Below are 14,918 nucleotides of genomic sequence, written 5' to 3' on the forward strand. Positions count from 1 at the left end.
AATAGCGCCGTACGTAATGAATTTGGATGCTAGCCTTGTTCCTTTGCAATGCGCTGCCCAAGTGTCTGGGTAAGACATGAGAAGCATAAACGGGTAATAGACTAAACGATATAGCACTGTGCGCGACGTGTTTTGAACGTTGTGAAACAGCAGCGCCTGTCCAAAAGCATAGTGAAAAAAGCTTACAGCACCTGGTATTCCCAGGCGGTCTCCCATCCAAGTACTAACCGGGCCCGACCCTGCTTAGCTTCCGAGATCAGACGAGATCGGGCGTATTCAGAGTGGTATGGCCGTAAGCGAAGGAAAGGCAGCACAAGGGGGTATTTGCACATTAATCGAGTCTATCGTTTGACCACGTGATCAGGGGAGAGCGCGAACGCAGTCCCCCACTAGCAGAAATTATACAGTCGAGATTCCCACATTTGAGGAATTCGCAGGGGTCAACACAGCCGGAGTGCAATGGCCGAGCCTCGCCCTGGGTGAACCGCCTTCGTGATCACGGTATCTCCCCTGCCAGGTAAGTATGAGTTGGAATCCGCAAGGGATGGGCCGGACCGCTAGGTGGTACGTTGCACAGTTACGGTTTCTGAGTATTCGGCTAGCAGCCCGTCAAGTCACAATGTCTAGCCGGTTCAAAAGTCTGATTTGCGCTCTTGCGGCTAGCCGCATAAACGATGGCAACCTTTTCATTCATGTACTTCTTTTTTTTTTCATGTGTTTATTATTTTGGCGTTTTCCCACCGCATTTCAAGGACGACTTTCTGTTTCCCCACAATGCAACAGTGTACATTGCCCTCAACCGCAAACAGAGCGCATTTCAGTCGCGGTGATGTCACGTCGAACACCAAGCCAGAGCCCTGCCGAAATGCGACACCTAAATGGACAAGTGACCGTGTGCAAGATGCGACGTGAGTTCCAAACGGTTCGTCGGGTGTGCTTGAAAATGGCCTCAAATTAAAGCTGACAGTCTGCACTTGAACTTGGTTGTCGTTGTGTCCTTTCAAACTGAAATCGCTAGAGCGCAGAACCAAAAGAAGAAAAACACGTGCCACTGTCCAATGAAGTGCGGCGCTCACTGTAACTCGGCAATCCTGCTTCATGATAGGCTACAGACGTGTAAGGAAAATGTGCGGTACTCTTGGTGTGAAGTGAATTTGCATTGCACTGATTTAGCCTGTGTTGTGTCTAAAATAGCGCCGTACGTAATGAATTTGGATGCTAGCCTTGTTCCTTTGCAATGCGCTGCCCAAGTGTCTGGGTAAGACATGAGAAGCATAAACGGGTAATAGACTAAACGATATAGCACTGTGCGCGACGTGTTTTGAACGTTGTGAAACAGCAGCGCCTGTCCAAAAGCATAGTGAAAAAAGCTTACAGCACCTGGTATTCCCAGGCGGTCTCCCATCCAAGTACTAACCGGGCCCGACCCTGCTTAGCTTCCGAGATCAGACGAGATCGGGCGTATTCAGAGTGGTATGGCCGTAAGCGAAGGAAAGGCAGCACAAGGGGGTATTTGCACATTAATCGAGTCTATCGTTTGACCACGTGATCAGGGGAGAGCGCGAACGCAGTCCCCCACTAGCAGAAATTATGCAGTCGAGATTCCCACATTTGAGGAATTCGCAGGGGTCAACACAGCCGGAGTGCAATGGCCGAGCCTCGCCCTGGGTGAACCGCCTTCGTGATCACGGTATCTCCCCTGCCAGGTAAGTATGAGTTGGAATCCGCAAGGGATGGGCCGGACCGCTAGGTCGTACGGTGCACAGTTACGGTTTCTGAGTATTCGGCTAGCAGCCCGTCAAGTCACAATGTCTAGCCGGTTCAAAAGTCTGATTTGCGCTCTTGCGGCTAGCCGCATAAACGATGGCAACTTTTTCATTCATGTACTTCTTTTTTTTTCATGTGTTTATTATTTTGGCGTTTTCCCACCGCATTTCAAGGACGACTTTCTGTTTCCCCACAATGCAACAGTGTACATCGCCCTCAACCGCAAACAGAGCGCATTTCTGTCGCGGTGATGTCACGTCGAACACCAAGCCAGAGCCCTGCCGAAATGCGACACCTAAATGGACAAGTGACCGTGTGCAAGATGCGACGTGAGTTCCAAACGGTTCGTCGGGTGTGCTTGAAAATGGCCTCAAATTAAAGCTGACAGTCTGCACTTGAACTTGGTTGTCGTTGTGTCCTTTCAAACTGAAATCGCTAGAGCGCAGAACCAAAAGAAGAAAAACACGTGCCACTGTCCAATGAAGTGCGGCGCTCACTGTAACTCGGCAATCCTGCTTCATGATAGGCTACAGACGTGTAAGGAAAATGTGCGGTACTCTTGGTGTGAAGTGAATTTGCATTGCACTGATTTAGCCTGTGTTGTGTCTAAAATAGCGCCGTACGTAATGAATTTGGATGCTAGCCTTGTTCCTTTGCAATGCGCTGCCCAAGTGTCTGGGTAAGACATGAGAAGCATAAACGGGTAATAGACTAAACGATATAGCACTGTGCGCGACGTGTTTTGAACGTTGTGAAACAGCAGCACCTGGTATTCCCAGGCGGTCTCCCATCCAAGTACTAACCGGGCCCGACCCTGCTTAGCTTCCGAGATCGGGCGTATTCAGAGTGGTATGGCCGTAAGCGAAGGAAAGGCAGCACAAGGGGGTATTTGCACATTAATCGAGTCTATCGTTTGACCACGTGATCAGGGGAGAGCGCGAACGCAGTCCCCCACTAGCAGAAATTATGCAGTTGAGATTCCCACATTTGAGGAATTCGCAGTGGTCAACACAGCCGGAGTGCAATGGCCGAGCCTCGCCCTGGGTGAACCGCCTTCGTGATCACGGTATCTCCCCTGCCAGGTAAGTATGAGTTGGAATCCGCAAGGGATGGGCCGGACCGCTAGGTGGTACGGTGCACAGTTACGGTTTCTGAGTATTCGGCTAGCAGCCCGTCAAGTCACAATGTCTAGCCGGTTCAAAAGTCTGATTTGCGCTCTTGCGGCTAGCCGCATAAACGATGGCAACCTTTTCATTCATGTACTTCTTTTTTTTTCATGTGTTTATTATTTTGGCGTTTTCCCACCGCATTTCAAGGACGACTTTCTGTTTCCCCACAATGCAACAGTGTACATCGCCCTCAACCGCAAACAGAGCGCATTTCAGTCGCGGTGATGTCACGTCGAACACCAAGCCAGAGCCCTGCCGAAATGCGACACCTAAATGGACAAGTGACCGTGTGCAAGATGCGACGTGAGTTCCAAACGGTTCGTCGGGTGTGCTTGAAAATGGCCTCAAATTAAAGCTGACAGTCTGCACTTGAACTTGGTTGTCGTTGTGTCCTTTCAAACTGAAATCGCTAGAGCGCAGAACCAAAAGAAGAAAAACACGTGCCACTGTCCAATGAAGTGCGGCGCTCACTGTAACTCGGCAATCCTGCTTCATGATAGGCTACAGACGTGTAAGGAAAATGTGCGGTACTCTTGGTGTGAAGTGAATTTGCATTGCACTGATTTAGCCTGTGTTGTGTCTAAAATAGCGCCGTACGTAATGAATTTGGATGCTAGCCTTGTTCCTTTGCAATGCGCTGCCCAAGTGTCTGGGTAAGACATGAGAAGCATAAACGGGTAATAGACTAAACGATATAGCACTGTGCGCGACGTGTTTTGAACGTTGTGAAACAGCAGCGCCTGTCCAAAAGCATACAGCACCTGGTATTCCCAGGCCCGACCCTGCTTAGCTTCCGAGATCAGACGAGATCGGGCGTATTCAGAGTGGTATGGCCGTAAGCGAAGGAAAGGCAGCACAAGGGGGTATTTGCACATTAATCGAGTCTATCGTTTGACCACGTGATCAGGGGAGAGCGCGAACGCAGTCCCCCACTAGCAGAAATTATGCAGTCGAGATTCCCACATTTGAGGAATTCGCAGGGGTCAACACAGCCGGAGTGCAATGGCCGAGCCTCGCCCTGGGTGAACCGCCTTCGTGATCACGGTATCTCCCCTGCCAGGTAAGTATAAGTTGGAATCCGCAAGGGATGGGCCGGACCGCTAGGTGGTACGTTGCACAGTTACGGTTTCTGAGTATTCGGCTAGCAGCCCGTCAAGTCACAATGTCTAGCCGGTTCAAAAGTCTGATTTGCGCTCTTGCGGCTAGCCGCATAAACGATGGCAACCTTTTCATTCATGTACTTCTTTTTTTTTCATGTGTTTATTATTTTGGCGTTTTCCCACCGCATTTCAAGGACGACTTTCTGTTTCCCCACAATGCAACAGTGTACATCGCCCTCAACCGCAAACAGAGCGCATTTCAGTCGCGGTGATGTCACGTCGAACACCAAGCCAGAGCCCTGCCGAAATGCGACACCTAAATGGACAAGTGACCGTGTGCAAGATGCGACGTGAGTTCCAAACGGTTCGTCGGGTGTGCTTGAAAATGGCCTCAAATTAAAGCTGACAGTCTGCACTTGAACTTGGTTGTCGTTGTGTCCTTTCAAACTGAAATCGCTAGAGCGCAGAACCAAAAGAAGAAAAACACGTGCCACTGTCCAATGAAGTGCGGCGCTCACTGTAACTCGGCAATCCTGCTTCATGATAGGCTACAGACGTGTAAGGAAAATGTGCGGTACTCTTGGTGTGAAGTGAATTTGCATTGCACTGATTTAGCCTGTGTTGTGTCTAAAATAGCGCCGTGCGTAATGAATTTGGATGCTAGCCTTGTTCCTTTGCAATGCGCTGCCCAAGTGTCTGGGTAAGACATGAGAAGCATAAACGGGTAATAGACTAAACGATATAGCACTGTGCGCGACGTGTTTTGAACGTTGTGAAACAGCAGCGCCTGTCCAAAAGCATAGTGAAAAAAGCTTACAGCACCTGGTATTCCCAGGCGGTCTCCCATCCAAGTACTAACCGGGCCCGACCCTGCTTAGCTTCCGAGATCAGACGAGATCGGGCGTATTCAGAGTGGTATGGCCGTAAGCGAAGGAAAGGCAGCACAAGGGGGTATTTGCACATTAATCGAGTCTATCGTTTGACCACGTGATCAGGGGAGAGCGCGAACGCAGTCCCCCACTAGCAGAAATTATGCAGTCGAGATTCCCACATTTGAGGAATTCGCAGGGGTCAACACAGCCGGAGTGCAATGGCCGAGCCTCGCCCTGGGTGAACCGCCTTCGTGATCACGGTATCTCCCCTGCCAGGTAAGTATGAGTTGGAATCCGCAAGGGATGGGCCGGACCGCTAGGTGGTACGTTGCACAGTTACGGTTTCTGAGTATTCGGCTAGCAGCCCGTCAAGTCACAATGTCTAGCCGGTTCAAAAGTCTGATTTGCGCTCTTGCGGCTAGCCGCATAAACGATGGCAACCTTTTCATTCGTGTACTTCTTTTTTTTCATGTGTTTATTATTTTGGCGTTTTCCCACCGCATTTCAAGGACGACTTTCTGTTTCCCCACAATGCAACAGTGTACATCGCCCTCAACCGCAAACAGAGCGCATTTCAGTCGCGGTGATGTCACGTCGAACACCAAGCCAGAGCCCTGCCGAAATGCGACACCTAAATGGACAAGTGACCGTGTGCAAGATGCGACGTGAGTTCCAAACGGTTCGTCGGGTGTGCTTGAAAATGGCCTCAAATTAAAGCTGACAGTCTGCACTTGAACTTGGTTGTCGTTGTGTCCTTTCAAACTGAAATCGCTAGAGCGCAGAACCAAAAGAAGAAAAACACGTGCCACTGTCCAATGAAGTGCGGCGCTCACTGTAACTCGGCAATCCTGCTTCATGATAGGCTACAGACGTGTAAGGAAAATGTGCGGTACTCTTGGTGTGAAGTGAATTTGCATTGCACTGATTTAGCCTGTGTTGTGTCTAAAATAGCGCCGTACGTAATGAATTTGGATGCTAGCCTTGTTCCTTTGCAATGCGCTGCCCAAGTGTCTGGGTAAGACATGAGAAGCATAAACGGGTAATAGACTAAACGATATAGCACTGTGCGCGACGTGTTTTGAACGTTGTGAAACAGCAGCGCCTGTCCAAAAGCATAGTGAAAAAAGCTTACAGCACCTGGTATTCCCAGGCGGTCTCCCATCCAAGTACTAACCGGGCCCGACCCTGCTTAGCTTTCGAGATCAGACGAGATCGGGCGTATTCAGAGTGGTATGGCCGTAAGCGAAGGAAAGGCAGCACAAGGGGGTATTTGCACATTAATCGAGTCTATCGTTTGACCACGTGATCAGGGGAGAGCGCGAACGCAGTCCCCCACTAGCAGAAATTATGCAGTCGAGATTCCCACATTTGAGGAATTCGCAGGGGTCAACACAGCCGGAGTGCAATGGCCGAGCCTCGCCCTGGGTGAACCGCCTTCGTGATCACGGTATCTCCCCTGCCAGGTAAGTATGAATTGGAATCCGCAAGGGATGGGCCGGACCGCTAGGTGGTACGTTGCACAGTTACGGTTTCTGAGTATTCGGCTAGCAGCCCGTCAAGTCACAATGTCTAGCCGGTTCAAAAGTCTGATTTGCGCTCTTGCGGCTAGCCGCATAAACGATGGCAACCTTTTCATTCATGTACTTCTTTTTTTTCATGTGTTTATTATTTTGGCGTTTTCCCACCGCATTTCAAGGACGACTTTCTGTTTCCCCACAATGCAACAGTGTACATCGCCCTCAACCGCAAACAGAGCGCATTTCAGTCGCGGTGATGTCACGTCGAACACCAAGCCAGAGCCCTGCCGAAATGCGACACCTAAATGGACAAGTGACCGTGTGCAAGATGCGACGTGAGTTCCAAACGGTTCGTCGGGTGTGCTTGAAAATGGCCTCAAATTAAAGCTGACAGTCTGCACTTGAACTTGGTTGTCGTTGTGTCCTTTCAAACTGAAATCGCTAGAGCGCAGAACCAAAAGAAGAAAAACACGTGCCACTGTCCAATGAAGTGCGGCGCTCACTGTAACTCGGCAATCCTGCTTCATGATAGGCTACAGACGTGTAAGGAAAATGTGCGGTACTCTTGGTGTGAAGTGAATTTGCATTGCACTGATTTAGCCTGTGTTGTGTCTAAAACAGCGCCGTGCGTAATGAATTTGGATGCTAGCCTTGTTCCTTTGCAATGCGCTGCCCAAGTGTCTGGGTAAGACATGAGAAGCATAAACGGGTAATAGACTAAACGATATAGCACTGTGCGCGACGTGTTTTGAACGTTGTGAAACAGCAGCGCCTGTCCAAAAGCATAGTGAAAAAAGCTTACAGCACCTGGTATTCCGAGGCGGTCTCCCATCCAAGTACTAACCGGGCCCGACCCTGCTTAGCTTCCGAGATCAGACGAGATCGGGCGTATTCAGAGTGGTATGGCCGTAAGCGAAGGAAAGGCAGCACAAGGGGGTATTTGCACATTAATCGAGTCTATCATTTGACCACGTGATCAGGGGAGAGCGCGAACGCAGTCCCCCACCACCAGAAATTATGCAGTCGAGATTCCCACATTTGAGGAATTCGCAGGGGTCAACACAGCCGGAGTGCAATGGCCGAGCCTCGCCCTGGGTGAACCGCCTTCGTGATCACGGTATCTTCCCTGCCAGGTAAGTATGAGTTGGAATCCGCAAGGGATGGGCCGGACCGCTAGGTGGTACGTTGCACAGTTACGGTTTCTGAGTATTCGGCTAGCAGCCCGTCAAGTCACAATGTCTAGCCGGTTCAAAAGTCTGATTTGCGCTCTTGCGGCTAGCCGCATAAACGATGGCAACCTTTTCATTCATGTACTTCTTTTTTTTCATGTGTTTATTATTTTGGCGTTTTCCCACCGCATTTCAAGGACGACTTTCTGTTTCCCCACAATGCAACAGTGTACATTGCCCTCAACCGCAAACAGAGCGCATTTCTGTCGCGGTGATGTCACGTCGAACACCAAGCCAGAGCCCTGCCGAAATGCGACACCTAAATGGACAAGTGACCGTGTGCAAGATGCGACGTGAGTTCCAAACGGTTCGTCGGGTGTGCTTGAAAATGGCCTCAAATTAAAGCTGACAGTCTGCACTTGAACTTGGTTGTCGTTGTGTCCTTTCAAACTGAAATCGCTAGAGTGCAGAACCAAAAGAAGAAAAACACGTGCCACTGTCCAATGAAGTGCGGCGCTCACTGTAACTCGGCAATCCTGCTTCATGATAGGCTACAGACGTGTAAGGAAAATGTGCGGTACTCTTGGTGTGAAGTGAATTTGCATTGCACTGATTTAGCCTGTGTTGTGTCTAAAATAGCGCCGTACGTAATGAATTTGGATGCTAGCCTTGTTCCTTTGCAATGCGCTGCCCAAGTGTCTGGGTAAGACATGAGAAGCATAAACGGGTAATAGACTAAACGATATAGCACTGTGCGCGACGTGTTTTGAACGTTGTGAAACAGCAGCGCCTGTCCAAAAGCATAGTGAAAAAAGCTTACAGCACCTGGTATTCCCAGGCGGTCTCCCATCCAAGTACTAACCGGGCCCGACCCTGCTTAGCTTTCGAGATCAGACGAGATCGGGCGTATTCAGAGTGGTATGGCCGTAAGCGAAGGAAAGGCAGCACAAGGGGGTATTTGCACATTAATCGAGTCTATCGTTTGACCACGTGATCAGGGGAGAGCGCGAACGCAGTCCCCCACTAGCAGAAATTATGCAGTCGAGATTCCCACATTTGAGGAATTCGCAGGGGTCAACACAGCCGGAGTGCAATGGCCGAGCCTCGCCCTGGGTGAACCGCCTTCGTGATCACGGTATCTCCCCTGCCAGGTAAGTATGAATTGGAATCCGCAAGGGATGGGCCGGACCGCTAGGTGGTACGTTGCACAGTTACGGTTTCTGAGTATTCGGCTAGCAGCCCGTCAAGTCACAATGTCTAGCCGGTTCAAAAGTCTGATTTGCGCTCTTGCGGCTAGCCGCATAAACGATGGCAACCTTTTCATTCATGTACTTCTTTTTTTTCATGTGTTTATTATTTTGGCGTTTTCCCACCGCATTTCAAGGACGACTTTCTGTTTCCCCACAATGCAACAGTGTACATTGCCCTCAACCGCAAACAGAGCGCATTTCTGTCGCGGTGATGTCACGTCGAACACCAAGCCAGAGCCCTGCCGAAATGCGACACCTAAATGGACAAGTGACCGTGTGCAAGATGCGACGTGAGTTCCAAACGGTTCGTCGGGTGTGCTTGAAAATGGCCTCAAATTAAAGCTGACAGTCTGCACTTGAACTTGGTTGTCGTTGTGTCCTTTCAAACTGAAATCGCTAGAGCGCAGAACCAAAAGAAGAAAAACACGTGCCACTGTCCAATGAAGTGCGGCGCTCACTGTAACTCGGCAATCCTGCTTCATGATAGGCTACAGACGTGTAAGGAAAATGTGCGGTACTCTTGGTGTGAAGTGAATTTGCATTGCACTGATTTAGCCTGTGTTGTGTCTAAAATAGCGCCGTACGTAATGAATTTGGATGCTAGCCTTGTTCCTTTGCAATGCGCTGCCCAAGTGTCTGGGTAAGACATGAGAAGCATAAACGGGTAATAGACTAAACGATATAGCACTGTGCGCGACGTGTTTTGAACGTTGTGAAACAGCAGCGCCTGTCCAAAAGCATAGTGAAAAAAGCTTACAGCACCTGGTATTCCCAGGCGGTCTCCCATCCAAGTACTAACCGGGCCCGACCCTGCTTAGCTTTCGAGATCAGACGAGATCGGGCGTATTCAGAGTGGTATGGCCGTAAGCGAAGGAAAGGCAGCACAAGGGGGTATTTGCACATTAATCGAGTCTATCGTTTGACCACGTGATCAGGGGAGAGCGCGAACGCAGTCCCCCACTAGCAGAAATTATGCAGTCGAGATTCCCACATTTGAGGAATTCGCAGGGGTCAACACAGCCGGAGTGCAATGGCCGAGCCTCGCCCTGGGTGAACCGCCTTCGTGATCACGGTATCTCCCCTGCCAGGTAAGTATGAATTGGAATCCGCAAGGGATGGGCCGGACCGCTAGGTGGTACGTTGCACAGTTACGGTTTCTGAGTATTCGGCTAGCAGCCCGTCAAGTCACAATGTCTAGCCGGTTCAAAAGTCTGATTTGCGCTCTTGCGGCTAGCCGCATAAACGATGGCAACCTTTTCATTCATGTACTTCTTTTTTTTCATGTGTTTATTATTTTGGCGTTTTCCCACCGCATTTCAAGGACGACTTTCTGTTTCCCCACAATGCAACAGTGTACATCGCCCTCAACCGCAAACAGAGCGCATTTCAGTCGCGGTGATGTCACGTCGAACACCAAGCCAGAGCCCTGCCGAAATGCGACACCTAAATGGACAAGTGACCGTGTGCAAGATGCGACGTGAGTTCCAAACGGTTCGTCGGGTGTGCTTGAAAATGGCCTCAAATTAAAGCTGACAGTCTGCACTTGAACTTGGTTGTCGTTGTGTCCTTTCAAACTGAAATCGCTAGAGCGCAGAACCAAAAGAAGAAAAACACGTGCCACTGTCCAATGAAGTGCGGCGCTCACTGTAACTCGGCAATCCTGCTTCATGATAGGCTACAGACGTGTAAGGAAAATGTGCGGTACTCTTGGTGTGAAGTGAATTTGCATTGCACTGATTTAGCCTGTGTTGTGTCTAAAATAGCGCCGTGCGTAATGAATTTGGATGCTAGCCTTGTTCCTTTGCAATGCGCTGCCCAAGTGTCTGGGTAAGACATGAGAAGCATAAACGGGTAATAGACTAAACGATATAGCACTGTGCGCGACGTGTTTTGAACGTTGTGAAACAGCAGCGCCTGTCCAAAAGCATAGTGAAAAAAGCTTACAGCACCTGGTATTCCGAGGCGGTCTCCCATCCAAGTACTAACCGGGCCCGACCCTGCTTAGCTTCCGAGATCAGACGAGATCGGGCGTATTCAGAGTGGTATGGCCGTAAGCGAAGGAAAGGCAGCACAAGGGGGTATTTGCACATTAATCGAGTCTATCGTTTGACCACGTGATCAGGGGAGAGCGCGAACGCAGTCCCCCACTAGCAGAAATTATGCAGTCGAGATTCCCACATTTGAGGAATTCGCAGGGGTCAACACAGCCGGAGTGCAATGGCCGAGCCTCGCCCTGGGTGAACCGCCTTCGTGATCACGGTATCTCCCCTGCCAGGTAAGTATGAGTTGGAATCCGCAAGGGATGGGCCGGACCGCTAGGTGGTACGTTGCACAGTTACGGTTTCTGAGTATTCGGCTAGCAGCCCGTCAAGTCACAATGTCTAGCCGGTTCAAAAGTCTGATTTGCGCTCTTGCGGCTAGCCGCATAAACGATGGCAACCTTTTCATTCATGTACTTCTTTTTTTTCATGTGTTTATTATTTTGGCGTTTTCCCACCGCATTTCAAGGACGACTTTCTGTTTCCCCACAATGCAACAGTGTACATTGCCCTCAACCGCAAACAGAGCGCATTTCTGTCGCGGTGATGTCACGTCGAACACCAAGCCAGAGCCCTGCCGAAATGCGACACCTAAATGGACAAGTGACCGTGTGCAAGATGCGACGTGAGTTCCAAACGGTTCGTCGGGTGTGCTTGAAAATGGCCTCAAATTAAAGCTGACAGTCTGCACTTGAACTTGGTTGTCGTTGTGTCCTTTCAAACTGAAATCGCTAGAGCGCAGAACCAAAAGAAGAAAAACACGTGCCACTGTCCAATGAAGTGCGGCGCTCACTGTAACTCGGCAATCCTGCTTCATGATAGGCTACAGACGTGTAAGGAAAATGTGCGGTACTCTTGGTGTGAAGTGAATTTGCATTGCACTGATTTAGCCTGTGTTGTGTCTAAAATAGCGCCGTACGTAATGAATTTGGATGCTAGCCTTGTTCCTTTGCAATGCGCTGCCCAAGTGTCTGGGTAAGACATGAGAAGCATAAACGGGTAATAGACTAAACGATATAGCACTGTGCGCGACGTGTTTTGAACGTTGTGAAACAGCAGCGCCTGTCCAAAAGCATAGTGAAAAAAGCTTACAGCACCTGGTATTCCCAGGCGGTCTCCCATCCAAGTACTAACCGGGCCCGACCCTGCTTAGCTTCCGAGATCAGACGAGATCGGGCGTATTCAGAGTGGTATGGCCGTAAGCGAAGGAAAGGCAGCACAAGGGGGTATTTGCACATTAATCGAGTCTATCGTTTGACCACGTGATCAGGGGAGAGCGCAAACGCAGTCCCCCACTAGCAGAAATTATGCAGTCGAGATTCCCACATTTGAGGAATTCGCAGGGGTCAACACAGCCGGAGTGCAATGGCCGAGCCTCGCCCTGGGTGAACCGCCTTCGTGATCACGGTATCTCCCCTGCCAGGTAAGTATGAGTTGGAATCCGCAAGGGATGGGCCGGACCGCTAGGTGGTACGTTGCACAGTTACGGTTTCTGAGTATTCGGCTAGCAGCCCGTCAAGTCACAATGTCTAGCCGGTTCAAAAGTCTGATTTGCGCTCTTGCGGCTAGCCGCATAAACGATGGCAACCTTTTCATTCATGTACTTCTTTTTTTTCATGTGTTTATTATTTTGGCGTTTTCCCACCGCATTTCAAGGACGACTTTCTGTTTCCCCACAATGCAACAGTGTACATTGCCCTCAACCGCAAACAGAGCGCATTTCTGTCGCGGTGATGTCACGTCGAACACCAAGCCAGAGCCCTGCCGAAATGCGACACCTAAATGGACAAGTGACCGTGTGCAAGATGCGACGTGAGTTCCAAACGGTTCGTCGGGTGTGCTTGAAAATGGCCTCAAATTAAAGCTGACAGTCTGCACTTGAAATTGGTTGTCGTTGTGTCCTTTCAAACTGAAATCGCTAGAGCGCAGAGCCAAAAGAAGAAAAACACGTGCCACTGTCCAATGAAGTGCGGCGCTCACTGTAACTCGGCAATCCTGCTTCATGATAGGCTACAGACGTGTAAGGAAAATGTGCGGTACTCTTGGTGTGAAGTGAATTTGCATTGCACTGATTTAGCCTGTGTTGTGTCTAAAATAGCGCCGTACGTAATGAATTTGGATGCTAGCCTTGTTCCTTTGCAATGCGCTGCCCAAGTGTCTGGGTAAGACATGAGAAGCATAAACGGGTAATAGACTAAACGATATAGCACTGTGCGCGACGTGTTTTGAACGTTGTGAAACAGCAGCGCCTGTCCAAAAGCATAGTGAAAAAAGCTTACAGCACCTGGTATTCCCAGGCGGTCTCCCATCCAAGTACTAACCGGGCCCGACCCTGCTTAGCTTTCGAGATCAGACGAGATCGGGCGTATTCAGAGTGGTATGGCCGTAAGCGAAGGAAAGGCAGCACAAGGGGGTATTTGCACATTAATCGAGTCTATCGTTTGACCACGTGATCAGGGGAGAGCGCGAACGCAGTCCCCCACTAGCAGAAATTATGCAGTCGAGATTCCCACATTTGAGGAATTCGCAGGGGTCAACACAGCCGGAGTGCAATGGCCGAGCCTCGCCCTGGGTGAACCGCCTTCGTGATCACGGTATCTCCCCTGCCAGGTAAGTATGAATTGGAATCCGCAAGGGATGGGCCGGACCGCTAGGTGGTACGTTGCACAGTTACGGTTTCTGAGTATTCGGCTAGCAGCCCGTCAAGTCACAATGTCTAGCCGGTTCAAAAGTCTGATTTGCGCTCTTGCGGCTAGCCGCATAAACGATGGCAACCTTTTCATTCATGTACTTCTTTTTTTTCATGTGTTTATTATTTTGGCGTTTTCCCACCGCATTTCAAGGACGACTTTCTGTTTCCCCACAATGCAACAGTGTACATTGCCCTCAACCGCAAACAGAGCGCATTTCTGTCGCGGTGATGTCACGTCGAACACCAAGCCAGAGCCCTGCCGAAATGCGACACCTAAATGGACAAGTGACCGTGTGCAAGATGCGACGTGAGTTCCAAACGGTTCGTCGGGTGTGCTTGAAAATGGCCTCAAATTAAAGCTGACAGTCTGCACTTGAACTTGGTTGTCGTTGTGTCCTTTCAAACTGAAATCGCTAGAGCGCAGAACCAAAAGAAGAAAAACACGTGCCACTGTCCAATGAAGTGCGGCGCTCACTGTAACTCGGCAATCCTGCTTCATGATAGGCTACAGACGTGTAAGGAAAATGTGCGGTACTCTTGGTGTGAAGTAAATTTGCATTGCACTGATTTAGCCTGTGTTGTGTCTAAAATAGCGCCGTACGTAATGAATTTGGATGCTAGCCTTGTTCCTTTGCAATGCGCTGCCCAAGTGTCTGGGTAAGACATGAGAAGCATAAACGGGTAATAGACTAAACGATATAGCACTGTGCGCGACGTGTTTTGAACGTTGTGAAACAGCAGCGCCTGTCCAAAAGCATAGTGAAAAAAGCTTACAGCACCTGGTATTCCCAGGCGGTCTCCCATCCAAGTACTAACCGGGCCCGACCCTGCTTAGCTTTCGAGATCAGACGTATTCAGAGTGGTATGGCCGTAAGCGAAGGAAAGGCAGCACAAGGGGGTATTTGCACATTAATCGAGTCTATCGTTTGACCACGTGATCAGGGGAGAGCGCGAACGCAGTCGAGATTCCCACATTTGAGGAATTCGCAGGGGTCAACACAGCCGGAGTGCAATGGCCGAGCCTCGCCCTGGGTGAACCGCCTTCGTGATCACGGTATCTCCCCTGCCAGGTAAGTATGAATTGGAATCCGCAAGGGATGGGCCGGACCGCTAGGTGGTACGTTGCACAGTTACGGTTTCTGAGTATTCGGCTAGCAGCCCGTCAAGTCACAATGTCTAGCCGGTTCAAAAGTCTGATTTGCGCTCTTGCGGCTAGCCGCATAAACGATGGCAACCTTTTCATTCATGTACTTCTTTTTTTTCATGTGTTTATTATTTTGGCGTTTTCCCACCGCATTTCAAGGACGACTTTCTGTTTCCCCACAATGCAACAGTGTACATCG

At 49.9% G+C, this 14,918-nt stretch overlaps 22 non-coding genes and 3 pseudogenes across 22 annotated transcripts; all 25 read right to left on the minus strand.

Moving 5' to 3' along the window:
- Positions 1 to 179: 179 nt before the first annotated feature.
- LOC133117431 (5S ribosomal RNA) lies at positions 180 to 298 on the minus strand. The gene has a single exon (XR_009706098.1). It is a non-coding gene; the product is annotated as a 5S ribosomal RNA (ribosomal RNA).
- Positions 299 to 361: 63 nt separating this feature from the next.
- On the minus strand, positions 362 to 525 carry LOC133117164 (U1 spliceosomal RNA). Its single transcript, XR_009705965.1, has one exon. It is a non-coding gene; the product is annotated as a U1 spliceosomal RNA (small nuclear RNA).
- Positions 526 to 1,368: 843 nt separating this feature from the next.
- Positions 1,369 to 1,487, minus strand: LOC133117442 (5S ribosomal RNA). Its single transcript, XR_009706099.1, has one exon. It is a non-coding gene; the product is annotated as a 5S ribosomal RNA (ribosomal RNA).
- Positions 1,488 to 1,550: 63 nt separating this feature from the next.
- LOC133117662 (U1 spliceosomal RNA) lies at positions 1,551 to 1,714 on the minus strand. The gene has a single exon (XR_009706206.1). It is a non-coding gene; the product is annotated as a U1 spliceosomal RNA (small nuclear RNA).
- Positions 1,715 to 2,521: 807 nt separating this feature from the next.
- LOC133117560 (5S ribosomal RNA) lies at positions 2,522 to 2,630 on the minus strand (annotated as a pseudogene).
- A 63-nt stretch (positions 2,631 to 2,693) lies between these two features.
- Positions 2,694 to 2,857, minus strand: LOC133117207 (U1 spliceosomal RNA). The gene has a single exon (XR_009706007.1). It is a non-coding gene; the product is annotated as a U1 spliceosomal RNA (small nuclear RNA).
- Positions 2,858 to 3,840: 983 nt separating this feature from the next.
- Positions 3,841 to 4,004, minus strand: LOC133117663 (U1 spliceosomal RNA). The gene has a single exon (XR_009706207.1). It is a non-coding gene; the product is annotated as a U1 spliceosomal RNA (small nuclear RNA).
- An 842-nt stretch (positions 4,005 to 4,846) lies between these two features.
- LOC133117454 (5S ribosomal RNA) lies at positions 4,847 to 4,965 on the minus strand. Its single transcript, XR_009706100.1, has one exon. It is a non-coding gene; the product is annotated as a 5S ribosomal RNA (ribosomal RNA).
- Positions 4,966 to 5,028: 63 nt separating this feature from the next.
- Positions 5,029 to 5,192, minus strand: LOC133117664 (U1 spliceosomal RNA). The gene has a single exon (XR_009706208.1). It is a non-coding gene; the product is annotated as a U1 spliceosomal RNA (small nuclear RNA).
- An 841-nt stretch (positions 5,193 to 6,033) lies between these two features.
- Positions 6,034 to 6,152, minus strand: LOC133117649 (5S ribosomal RNA). The gene has a single exon (XR_009706193.1). It is a non-coding gene; the product is annotated as a 5S ribosomal RNA (ribosomal RNA).
- Positions 6,153 to 6,215: 63 nt separating this feature from the next.
- Positions 6,216 to 6,379, minus strand: LOC133117665 (U1 spliceosomal RNA). The gene has a single exon (XR_009706209.1). It is a non-coding gene; the product is annotated as a U1 spliceosomal RNA (small nuclear RNA).
- Positions 6,380 to 7,220: 841 nt separating this feature from the next.
- On the minus strand, positions 7,221 to 7,339 carry LOC133117705 (5S ribosomal RNA). Its single transcript, XR_009706248.1, has one exon. It is a non-coding gene; the product is annotated as a 5S ribosomal RNA (ribosomal RNA).
- Positions 7,340 to 7,402: 63 nt separating this feature from the next.
- On the minus strand, positions 7,403 to 7,566 carry LOC133117196 (U1 spliceosomal RNA). The gene has a single exon (XR_009705997.1). It is a non-coding gene; the product is annotated as a U1 spliceosomal RNA (small nuclear RNA).
- Positions 7,567 to 8,407: 841 nt separating this feature from the next.
- Positions 8,408 to 8,526, minus strand: LOC133117660 (5S ribosomal RNA). The gene has a single exon (XR_009706204.1). It is a non-coding gene; the product is annotated as a 5S ribosomal RNA (ribosomal RNA).
- Positions 8,527 to 8,589: 63 nt separating this feature from the next.
- LOC133117666 (U1 spliceosomal RNA) lies at positions 8,590 to 8,753 on the minus strand. The gene has a single exon (XR_009706210.1). It is a non-coding gene; the product is annotated as a U1 spliceosomal RNA (small nuclear RNA).
- Positions 8,754 to 9,594: 841 nt separating this feature from the next.
- On the minus strand, positions 9,595 to 9,713 carry LOC133117671 (5S ribosomal RNA). Its single transcript, XR_009706215.1, has one exon. It is a non-coding gene; the product is annotated as a 5S ribosomal RNA (ribosomal RNA).
- A 63-nt stretch (positions 9,714 to 9,776) lies between these two features.
- Positions 9,777 to 9,940, minus strand: LOC133117667 (U1 spliceosomal RNA). The gene has a single exon (XR_009706211.1). It is a non-coding gene; the product is annotated as a U1 spliceosomal RNA (small nuclear RNA).
- Positions 9,941 to 10,781: 841 nt separating this feature from the next.
- On the minus strand, positions 10,782 to 10,900 carry LOC133117717 (5S ribosomal RNA). The gene has a single exon (XR_009706259.1). It is a non-coding gene; the product is annotated as a 5S ribosomal RNA (ribosomal RNA).
- Positions 10,901 to 10,963: 63 nt separating this feature from the next.
- Positions 10,964 to 11,127, minus strand: LOC133117668 (U1 spliceosomal RNA). Its single transcript, XR_009706212.1, has one exon. It is a non-coding gene; the product is annotated as a U1 spliceosomal RNA (small nuclear RNA).
- Positions 11,128 to 11,968: 841 nt separating this feature from the next.
- On the minus strand, positions 11,969 to 12,087 carry LOC133117465 (5S ribosomal RNA). The gene has a single exon (XR_009706101.1). It is a non-coding gene; the product is annotated as a 5S ribosomal RNA (ribosomal RNA).
- Positions 12,088 to 12,150: 63 nt separating this feature from the next.
- Positions 12,151 to 12,314, minus strand: LOC133117731 (U1 spliceosomal RNA). The gene has a single exon (XR_009706272.1). It is a non-coding gene; the product is annotated as a U1 spliceosomal RNA (small nuclear RNA).
- An 841-nt stretch (positions 12,315 to 13,155) lies between these two features.
- Positions 13,156 to 13,274, minus strand: LOC133117682 (5S ribosomal RNA). The gene has a single exon (XR_009706226.1). It is a non-coding gene; the product is annotated as a 5S ribosomal RNA (ribosomal RNA).
- Positions 13,275 to 13,337: 63 nt separating this feature from the next.
- On the minus strand, positions 13,338 to 13,501 carry LOC133117669 (U1 spliceosomal RNA). The gene has a single exon (XR_009706213.1). It is a non-coding gene; the product is annotated as a U1 spliceosomal RNA (small nuclear RNA).
- Positions 13,502 to 14,342: 841 nt separating this feature from the next.
- LOC133117553 (5S ribosomal RNA) lies at positions 14,343 to 14,451 on the minus strand (annotated as a pseudogene).
- A 76-nt stretch (positions 14,452 to 14,527) lies between these two features.
- On the minus strand, positions 14,528 to 14,653 carry LOC133117221 (U1 spliceosomal RNA; annotated as a pseudogene).
- Positions 14,654 to 14,918: the final 265 nt, after the last annotated feature.

This window comes from Conger conger, chromosome 17, assembly GCF_963514075.1.
Source record: "Conger conger chromosome 17, fConCon1.1, whole genome shotgun sequence".
Taxonomy (NCBI): domain Eukaryota; kingdom Metazoa; phylum Chordata; class Actinopteri; order Anguilliformes; family Congridae; genus Conger; species Conger conger.